Here is a 10,337-nt window from a genome sequence, read left to right on the forward strand (position 1 = left end):
TTTTAATTTCACCATTATATGTACAAAAGAGATGAAAGAGACATTTTGTCAATGCTTAAGTACAAAATCTCTACTACCACATGTAAAAGTATTTCAGTGTTTGCAATTTTACCAGAGCTTATAGAACTACCAAAAAAAAACTGATCCTTGTCAAAACCTAGTCCTAGTCAAAAGAAACTTTCTTTTGTCAAATTTAAAATTATTGAAGGAATAATTCTAGGCACATCCATAGCAGTAAAAATGTTTCATTAATTGCATTACCTTTTATTTTACTTAAATCTTAGAAGCAGAAATCACTGGTCAATAAAAAGCTTTTAGAATAAGTCCTACATGTACCGGGGTATATGATTTTACCAGACTCTCAAACACCTTTGTAAATATTATAGTTAATCATAGTACTTTTGTCCACAATTTTCAACTTCACTTTTCTTTTAGTCATAGTCTTATTTCATTTTTATTTAAGCCCGAGGTAGTAATGTAACTTCCCCTTTTAATGCATTTCATAACACATACACTCACACACACTGGCAGATTAAAACTTTACTATTACTCATATTATCATTTTTATTATAATGGCTGTTGGGGGCATATTATTATAATTAAATATATTAAAAACTATTATAATTATAAATATTAAAAACTTATTTGCAATATAAAACAAAATTTACCTGCATAATTATCACTGTTTCCTTATTATTAATCCAGCAGAGAGCTTAACCTTTGGGAGTTTACAGGGAAATATCAACAAGTGTGCTTTATGTAATCTCATTTAATGGCCTATTAATTAGGCAAATGACTTTATAACTTTAAAACTTAGCCTAGTGAGACCCAAGGGAAATTTACAGACTGACCCTCTCAAAGGTCTTCAGGCCCATAAGTCACACCCTTAAGAAATGCACAAAACAATAATGCACAAAATAGGAGACTATCAATTCTGATACAATAATACATTATGTTTAACTGCACAGTCAACATCAAATGTTTTAAAATTATGCACAACAGGTAACACCAACGAAAGTAAAAGCATAAGGCTTCAGGCCCATCAGATTTCAAGTTTATACTTAGAAAGTGCCAAAATGAGAAAAATGAAAATTTCACAAAAAATGCATAAATTTAATAAAAGTGATAATCTAATAGAGCTGGTTTTCTAATATGAGCTGTATGTCAATCCTAAGAATCATTCTTGTAAGACTAGTTGAAAAATTAGAAAGTAACAGTTTTCTTTCTATAACGTTAATGGTGGCAGTGTACAAAAGAGGTTTTTTGTCAATTTTGATGCAACATTACATAATGATTAACTGTATAAATACCACCAATTTTTAAATATCTACTATTAAAAACATGGACATTAAAAAAAGGTGATTACCACTGGGCTTCATGCCCAAGGGAGCTCTAAGTCCCACATTGAAAATTCCAGTATGTGAAAGATAAAAATTTTCACAAAAAACCTCTATAACTTCCAGAAAATTAACTAATGAGACAGATTTTCCAACTGAAGCTGTATTTCAGTCCTATGTTTCTTTCCTTTAAGTGTAAAAAGAGCAAGTGACATGGTTTTCCTTTCACGGTCACTAAGGAGGCAGTGCCTAAAATAGGGTTTTGTTCAATTTTGATGCAATATTACATAATGCTTAACAGCATAATAACCATCAGTTTTTTAATGATAAAATAAAACTTTCATGGATATTCACAAAATGTGTCTAGCCCATAGAGTTCAGAAACACTTTGAAAATTCCAAAATCTAAACAAGAGAAACTGTATTAAAAAGAGTTTATTTCCATTTTCAATACCTTTTTTACATGAAAAAAAAATCGATTTACTGTCATTTTTATATGATCAATTAAAATATGTTGTCAAAGGAAAAATATCAATAGAACAAATTTAAATGTCCAACTTGCTCCATTCTGAGATTCTTAACTAAGTGAATGATTGAATCTGACGAACTTCAATGATATGAGTTCCCTTCCATTTTTGATACTTTATAACACAATGCACAATAAAAGGTGTACTGTCATTTTTATATAATCAACTAACAATATTTTTAAGAAGCAGAAAATGTCAAAACAACACTTTTACATATCTAATTTGTTCCATATTGAGACTGTTAACATGCCTAAGAATTAAATCTGAAGAAAAGCCACTTATATGCAAAAAGGCTAATAACTTCATCAAAACTTAACTGATCAAGCTTATTTTCAAACTTGATCTGTATATTAGTCAGACTGATCACTCCTGTAAGTTTCAAGACAAAAGGCTGATTGGTTTTCCTTAAAATGTGTTATCAGTGTTGCATATATGCTGAATAATGGAAAAAAAACAGCATAACTTTAAATTTGTAAAAATAGTCCAATCAAGCCAATTTTCGAACTTGACCTGTGTATTATGAATGTTCATCAGTTCTGTAAGTTTCAAGCCAAAAGGTAAAATGGTTTTCCACTTATCGTGTTATCAGTGCTGCATATATGCTGAGAAAATGCAGAAAATGGTTCATTTTGTTAGTTTTGATGCAATAATAAATCATGCCTACAACAGCACTGTCAATCAACACTGAATTTTAATCATGCACAACAGGTGACATCGTCAATAACAGGAACGGATCCAGAGATATTTTCTGACAGTATTCCAAATTATCTTTGTTGATCCATCCTACATTTTTGATGGTCTTCCAACAGAAAAAAAAACAGATACCCATCAATATGAACTTTAAAATCTGAAAGACCCAGGAGACGGCCTCAATCCACCCCTGCAATAAGATTACAGTTTCAGGACCAAATTCACATAATGAAAATCCCAATATTTGAATAATGATGACAATGCATAAAATAATATTTCATAATGTTTAAAGACATAAAAACCAATGCAACTGTTTATGTGGAAATACAGAGAATGTGAAGAGCTTCAGGTGGATGGGAGCTGAAAATGCCAGTGTTTGAAAAATAAATTAAAAAGAAAACACAACAAAAATATCCCATTAAAGCTGCTATTCAAACTTTTAATCTTGCTGTAATAACATGATATGAATAACCCCAATGTGTTTGAGGATAATAAGGCACTGTTATTCAAATTTTTTTTCTTTTGTTAACTTATTTGCAATATTAAACAACATTTACCTGCATAATTATCACAGATTCCTAATTATGTGACACAGTTAAGAGAGCTTTACAGTACCTATGGGACTTTACTGGGAAATCTCAAGGTGTGTTTTATGTAATCTTATTTAATGGGCACTTGGAAATTAATTAGGCAAATGATTTTATAGCTCTGAATTAAGCTTGTGACTACCCCAAGGGACAATTACCACCATCCATAAACAGTAGCCCCATATAGCACTCTATAGAGCTGCATTGCTTCCAGAACAGAAAACAATCACTCTGATTTTCCAACACAAACTGCACGTCAGTCTTACAAAACTTTTCAGTAAGTTTGAGTATCATAAGTAACATGGTTTTTCCATAATGGTCATTCCGGCAGCCATTTCCAAAATAGGGTTTTCTTCAACTTTTATGCAATATAACATAATGACCATCAATTTTTAATAATAAAATAAAAGTATCATGGATATACAGAAAATGTGACATGGAAAGGTCTTCAAGGCCATGGAAGTTCAGAGTTACACTTTCAAAATGCCAAAATGTACCTGTATACAAGAGATAACTGTATTGAATTGATTTTCTTCCATTTTCAACACCTTTTTTTCATATAACAAAGTAATCAATTTACTGTCATTTTTAAATGAACAACTGAGAAAATTGTTGACATAGGAAAAATATCAATAGAACAATTTTAAATGTCCAGTTTGCTCCATTCTGAGATTCTGAACATGGTGAATGATTGAATCTGACAAACTGTAAAGATATGAGTTTATTATTATTTCCATTTTTTGACACTTTATTATACAATTACAGGTTTACCATCTTTTTTATATAATCAACTAACAATATTGTTAAGATGCAGAAAATGTCAAAAGAACACCTTTACATATCTAATTAGTTCACAGATGAGATTGTTAACATGCCTAAGAATTAAATCAAAGGAAAAAACACTTATATACAAAAAAGGCATAACTTCACCAGAACTGAACCAATGGAGCTTATTTTCGAACTCCATCTGTATTTCAGTAAGACTGATCACCCCTGTAAATTTCAAGACAATTGGCCAATTGATTTTCCTTGAAATGCGTTATCGGTATTGCATACATGCTAAAAAAAGTGAAAAAACAGCATAACTTCCATAAAATTGGTCTAATCAAGCTGATTTTCAAACTTGACCTGCGTATTATGTATATTCATTAGTTCCATAAGTTTCAAGCCAAAAGGTAAAACGGTTTTTCACTTATCGTGTTATCGGTGTTGCATATATGCTGAAAAAAGTGAAAAAACAGCATAACTTCCATATAGATGGCCATATCATGCTGATTTTCGAACTTGACCTGCATATTATGAAAGCTCATCAGTTCTGTAAGTTTCAAGCCAAAAGGTAAAACGGTTTTTCACTTATCATGTTATCGGTGGTCAAAGTGCACGGCGACGACGACAGACGCAGGTGATGGCTATATGTACAGACACATCTGTGTCTGTACATAAAAATTAAAAAAAAAAATTACAAAGGATTTTTCTAAAGGTAAAAGGGAATTACTGTCTCATTTTATCAGTTTTCTCAAGTGCAACACTTATTAATCCACTTGAAATGATTTATATTGCATTTTTCAACCATTCTTTTTCCTTTCAAATGATTCATAGGTTTTGTAATTACATGTGATATCTTGATATCTATATTCTTTTTCTGTAAAGAAAATTAAAACAGAGTCAGCAACATACAATGACAGGAGGAGCACTTTATTTTCATATTATCAATTGGACAGTAAAAGAACAAAGCAGTTACTTTTCACAGGAGTGAAATCAAGTTATGAATCTCCATGGTTCCAATATCACGGTCATCTTTTCCATATACTGAACACAACAGTAATGGGTAGTATTCCAGAGATTTTAATCTTATAACTGATTGATCCCCAAGTTTCTTCTGGTTGAGAGATCTAGGGTCTCCTTAGACAGTAATAATAATTCAGCAATCTTAGAATAAGTGTGGTAACTTGAAGCAACATGCCACTATAGTTTAGTGTGACTGAACTGTCATTTGTCAATATTTGTCAATCCAATGGTGCCAATCCTCCTTTCCTACAAAACTGAGTGAGATTGCCAAGCCTAAGATGCACATTTGTTATGGGGGATTGTCCCAAGGTGGCTCTAAGTCCAATAAAGGTTCGCCAGGATATCCACTACTGCGTCTACCTGAAGATGGCAGGACAGGCTGTCAAAAGAAAATGTATTAAACATTTTAAACTTATGTTAATTGCTGTATAAAAACAATGACTAAATAATATACTGATCAAACATATTGCATAAGTAAAAACAATGATTGAAAATGAAATCAAATATGCATGATGTAGCTACCAGAATTTCATGATAGAAAGACAGAGTTGGTGCTCACATCTGAATCTAATGAATTTGCCTGTGCAATTTCAGGTGACTCTTCTATTATTATCAGTAAGATTGTCCAGGTCAAGGTTCACATCCAGGCCTAGGATGTAAAATCTGAAAAATAAACATAACATCAATAAATGTTTTACAACGACAGAGGCTTACTGTGTTCAGAATAGAAACTATTGTAGCAGGATCAATCTATCTCAGCGGAGTATCACACTCAGGCTCAGTCATTGTAATCAGCTTAATTGACTGGCACACCCCCTTGCAAAGCAACATGAACAACATACGTAATGGACCGCAAAGTCTTCCTGATTTTACTAAAGTACTTCTAGTTGTACAAGTGTTCTGTGTAAGTCTTGAAAATTGAAGCACAGTGTGTTACAAAGTCACATAAAGCTAAGTGGTTAACTTCAACTTCATTGTAAACACACATACTGTAAATCTGCATATGAAACTAAAATATAAAAAACTGACACAAGTAACATCCCCTAAAATGCCAAAACTTGAAACTGAATGTGTGTTACATACCTTTGATTCTGGGTAAGAAATTTCTAATGAAGCTGTCTACAAGCTGTCTCTTAACTGTTTTTGTTATGATAACACATGTAACAAAGCCCTAGAATTAAATGCAAAAATATACTTCATAAGTTAGATACACAGTTAATTCTTTTCAGCAGACATATTTACCATGAAATAGAAATCAAGTAAAATTCTATGAATTGAAATATACCAGAATATCTTCTAATTCTGCTTAATATTCTTTATATTACTTAAAAATATTCAAACTTATTATTTAAACTGGTCTGAGTTTTTAGTGTATCTGATTCTAGTATATTTATGCCACCACTGGTCAACACAAAGAAAAAGCGGCCATACCTAACAACAGGGTAGGTTATTACTACATAGAAGACAGTACCTGAAATAGTGACAGAACCGACTTTGTCTGTTTATATATATATATATATACTGTAGTATATACGTATATATATATATATATATATATATATATATATATATGATCACTTACCTTACAACAAACATCCAGAGCTAAATCGATGAGCTGGCTATATTGAGGCACCCAAGCCTGACAACAGTCTGAAGTGGTTCAGCAAAAAAAAAAAAAAAAAAAAAAAAAAATGCACATTCTAAGGACGACCAGCTGCTATGGTCATTTCTTGTGACATTCTGGTGCACACCAATCCTTCTGAGATGTACCTAAGCATCTCTAGTGTGTGTTCTTCTTAAAATTAAGAAAGCATTATGTTTTAACACTGTAAAGACGATGTGCTTTGCTCCACAGTTGCTCCGGTGATAATCCTAGTACCCGCCATGTTGAAAATAGGGTTACGTACCTATACTCCCCCGCACCGATACTCCCCCACTTCTTTACATCCCCGCGCCGATACTCCCCCGCACCGATAGTCCCCCGCTTCTTTACATCCCCGCACCGATACTCCCTCGCACCGATACTCCCCCGCTTCTTTACATCCCCGCACCGATACTCCCCCGCACTGATACTCCCGCGTACCGATACTCCGCAAAAACACTACTCCCCCAAGGCATAGATTCCCTTGGCTTTGTAAACCCCATTCGTAATTTACAACACTTTCTATAATGCTTTTTTTTTCAAGATGCATCACCCTCTTGAGACCCAGAATTGACTAATTTTATTCAAAATATATTGGGAAAAATAAAGAACGTTACACGAAGTCAATCTCAGACTTTGTGTGCAGCTTGACAGTACGTAGGTCTACAGCTCTTCCTTGTGATTTTTGAGAAATGTTTTTGCAAAATTAATTTCGTTCTCCTACTGTACTCAGTAGTTACTGTATATATATTGTACGGCCTTTTATTTATTTATTTATTTATTTATTTATTTATTTTTTTTATTAACTTAAGGCAAAGTTAGTTTTAATCTAAGATAACGCAGCTATGTCTTTTTTTCAGGCAACGATGAATTCGTAAAATTATTAAGTAATAAACAAGAAGTGCTAAAGCGCTTCGTTTTCCGTCTTTTTCCTCCAACCTTCTTTTCTGCTCTTTAAGCTTCTTTCCCTTGTGTTTTGAATCTGAATTAGATTAGAATCTGAACTGAGCAAAATTCAAAAATTTTGAAAATTGTTGCACAACGAAATTGTCGAGACACGAGCATGCGTCGTGAGCGCGCCTTTTATACTCGCAGTCCCGTCTTGTTTTCGATTTTGTTCGTTATAGATGTGAGGGCGTGCGCCGTACTCAACATGGAAAGGGCTCTTTCTCCTTCATTTCTTGCGGCGTGCATCTTGGACCAGGCAAGTCTCACTTGCAAACCAATCGCGAACTCCTTAGAAAGGGAGCAAATTACGCTTGCGGCCTCGCTGTCCGCAGATTATTCGTAGAATCTATTGGAAATGTTCAATATCTTCCGTACGTGCTTACATACGTGCGAACTCGAAATTTCGCATAAAGGACTTGCGTAGTACATGAGATTCTCCGCAAAATTTGGACTTAAACGGGTCGTAGATTTTGATCCACTTACCTAGACTGACCCTAACCTGTATAATTAAATGGAGGGTTGACTCTGTTACTCCATCCTCAGTTTCGTCAAAATTGCATAGGGGGAGTAATGATGCGGGGGAGTAACGGTGCGGGGGAGTAACGGTGCGCGTATAACGGCAATTTTACAGGGGGTTTATCGATGCGGGGATCTATCGGTGTGGGGTCGTATCGATGTGCATAATGCAAAAATTTACTAAGGGGGAGTATCGGTGCGGGGGAGTATCGGCATGACCCCGAAAAGAGGTCACAGAGTTAGCATTGTTATTTTACATTTAGTTTCTACAACATAAACAAATTTAAAAAATGTATTTTTGCTTCATAAGTTTGTCTGCAGGGCAAACATGATTGTTTTAAGGGCTTTTCACAAACCTATACATGGTTTTGACTTATTAATTTAGTTGAAGAAACAGATTAGCATTTCGGTAGTATAAAAATATTCGTTTTTAGGCCCTTTTTAAAATTGTTATAGTTCTAATTTAACAAGGTTTAACACAGATTTTATTTCACAAAATTTATTTTGCAACCCTTTTCTATTAGCACACACCAAAATTATATGGATACAACCTGCAAAAAAGAAGATGTGTGCATTTAAAGAAGGGGAGGGGGTCAAGCATACGGAAAACATGCCTTATTAGAATCAACCTTGTGTGGTCATGACAGTGTCCTTTTGAAAAATCTGTACTGGGTATTAAAGGTCTTTCCTTAACCCATCATATGGCACACCTAAATAATTCCTTATGATGTACATGATTTTTTAAAATAATATTTAAAATTATAACTTTTCAAGAGCTAAAAAATGCTATATTTTGGCAAAATTGCGGATAAAAGACCTTCCCCCATATCTCTAAAACTAATGATCCAAAATAAGAAAGCCAGTGGCTCACAATATGTTTCATGTTGATGGTTTACCACACCAAAAATTATTAAAATCTGCTGACCCCCACCTTGCTGCCTTCTGACCGATCTGTTTGGCTTTCTCATGGACGCGCTCTTAAAATGCCAAAGGACCTGCAAATTTTTTATATCACAGGTCCTCTGGTCTGGCAAATCTTATGTGAAAATACAATACATAATAATAAATCACTTGTAAACATAGAGTAACAGAAATAAAATACTTTCGGACCATCACAGAATTGGGCGGAGTTGTAGATTTCTTATAGTGTAGGTCTTTCAGACCTTTGGTATCTGTTAAGTTTTTCCCTTGTCTGATCATTAATGTTACACTGGTGAAGAAAAAATTTTCTTCCATCTATTTAGTATTAATTTATTGCTATAGCTTTAATCTTTCAATTATAGAGTACTTGCCTATATTTAACGTGGGCCAAATATTAAGGCATAATTTCATTTGCTGGAAAAGTTATAATGTGTTCAGTATTTTGGTGAGGGACAGAAAATGAAGTTTGTAAAGGTTATAATAAATTAGAAAAAACAAACTTTGCAACATATTATGAATGGGATAAAAATTCAGCACTGTGCACAGAAGTAAAGAACCATGGAAGAATTTACTTGGTAGTTTCTTCAATCCAAAACTGTTTTTCATAATGGACTTGACCATGCTTGTACCATGTAACTGTTTAGTAAAATTATATTCTGTTGATGTTACAACATGGAGTCATTTCATTCTTTTCTGTGTGCAAAGTTTAAGACGTAGAACCTGGACATCTCTGTAGCAGTTTTACAGATTGTGTTATCCAAAGATGAGAGCTCATAGTGCCCAGCCTCTTGGGGTTTATGGGACCATTCCCAGCCCCTATCATACTAACTGTGGATCAATCTATCTCCAAGGGGATTCTCGCTAAATTGCAATCATTTTAAGCAGCTTAGATGTCTGTCACGCCTACTGAAGCTGCTAGGGGGTAACTAATTATCATTTAGCAGCTTCAGTAGAAGTGCCAGACATATAAGCCACTTAAAAGCAATGTACCGTGAAACCCCTTGGAGATGGATCGATCCTGTAAGATCGATCTAGGTATGGGAGCTGCTATCTCACCTCGAAATAGAAAGCTGTTAAATTAAATTGACAATTAAAGCTTTGAGTTGCCTATGCTTATGCACTGCAACGAGATTTTATTTTTTTGAGGTTTTTTTCATTGTTTTAAATCAGTACAAAGATAGATGCATTATAGAATAATAAGATGCAGGAAAAAACTCATTTGCATGATAATAAAAGGTAACTTAGTTGAGGGATTGACAGGTTTCCAAATGCGCTTACATGTACATGTAATCCAATTATTCCACAAGAGCACCCGAAGCAACTGCAAACATCGGATTTTCTCGATTTACATTTTAATTGAGATGATCCAAAGCTTGAATTTG

The sequence above is a fragment of the Lingula anatina genome, chromosome 2 (genome assembly GCF_051362555.1).
Source record: "Lingula anatina isolate TDL-2025a chromosome 2, LinAna3.0, whole genome shotgun sequence".
Taxonomy (NCBI): Eukaryota; Metazoa; Brachiopoda; class Lingulata; order Lingulida; family Lingulidae; genus Lingula; species Lingula anatina.